Below are 1,247 nucleotides of genomic sequence, written 5' to 3' on the forward strand. Positions count from 1 at the left end.
GTGAGACAGAAGCATAAATCTGTTGCCTTATGCTAGAGGCACCAGGCAGAGAGACCACTGGGAGTCGAACCCACAACCCTTCAGTGCACAGAAGATGCTCAACCAACTGAGCCACTCTGGCCAGAGCACAGTCTCCACCACAAAGTTTTGGAGTGAGCATGTGGGATTGAAAAGGTCATGGTAGCCATTTTGGAAAGTACAATCGGCCACGAGACATTTCCCAGATGTGGAGGGGCAGGATGGTCTCCAGCTGATATCTGAGTTACAATCAGGAAAAAACGAATGTGTTTTTTTCTCTCTCTCTTTAGGGGCAGAATATTACCAGAAGGAGATTTCAAATTAAATCTAAGATTATTTGGAAGAACATGGATGATGAAGAGGGACTATCAGTGTAGCAGATTTACTGGAATTGGCTGTGAAAATCATAATGAAAATGAACAAGCCAGAAAGAAAAAATACCACTCTCTTGTTCAAAACTCTTTCTGGATGGAGCTAGCGGTGCTGGAAATTGCACGGGAAAAGCCTGGAAGAGGGCCCGGGGGTCAGAAGGGTCAGGCTTGGCTGTTGGCAGGGAGCGTGTGGATGAGCATGAGGGAGATTGTGAGATGAAATGTGCAGGACAGAGCCTGGGTGGGTGCCGGGAGGGAGGAGATGAGGGAGAGCTCAGCGCAGCAGGCATCTGCTTCTTCACGTGGGTTCCCCTGGTGGGAACATCTGGGAGCATGGCCTTGGGGGCCCCACTCGGGGGCTCCAGCAAGTGAGTCAAGTGCTTGTGGGACTCAACCTCCTTTCATCGCTGGAGTCCCTCGACTCCGACGCCAGTGACCATCTCTTTCAAGTGAGGGCCCTTTACAGCAGGGAAATCACCCCCTCTCCTGTGCTCTGCTTCTCGCTGATTCTTTATTCTGAGTCTCTGTAGCCAGATCTGGAGTCTCTGACCTTGGACCTGGAGGAGCCTCGGGGCCATTCAGATTGGAAAGCAGCCTTCTCTCGCCTGCGGATCGGATAGTCTGGGTGGCCATCAGCTCTCATGTGAAGAGTCTTAGGTTTGCATTTGGACTCAGAGGGAAAGACAGCCCCGATCAATTGGCAGTAGGAGGTGGAGTGGTGATATAAGTTTGGAAACTGTTTCTTGGCTGTTTTAAGTTTGAACAGAAGATTCCTCTCAAAGCAGTTGGCCATCTACCTTTTCCTCCTGGATGATCAGGGCCTCCAGTACCCATCCCTCCCTGCCTTCAGAAAACCAC

The 1,247-nt window shown here is 50.7% G+C and overlaps 1 long non-coding RNA gene across 1 annotated transcript in view; it reads left to right on the forward strand.

Annotated features, from left to right (window-relative positions):
- Window positions 1-919: 919 nt before the first annotated feature.
- Window positions 920-1,247, forward strand: part of LOC107182367 — a 13,204-nt gene continuing 12,876 nt past the window's right edge. Inside the window, exon 1 of the long non-coding RNA XR_001513090.1 lies at window positions 920-1,046. This is a non-coding gene — a long non-coding RNA (uncharacterized LOC107182367). The remainder of the gene's footprint in view (window positions 1,047-1,247) is intronic.

The sequence above is a fragment of the Myotis davidii genome, unplaced genomic scaffold (assembly GCF_000327345.1).
Source record: "Myotis davidii unplaced genomic scaffold, ASM32734v1 scaffold390, whole genome shotgun sequence".
Classification (NCBI taxonomy): domain Eukaryota; kingdom Metazoa; phylum Chordata; class Mammalia; order Chiroptera; family Vespertilionidae; genus Myotis; species Myotis davidii.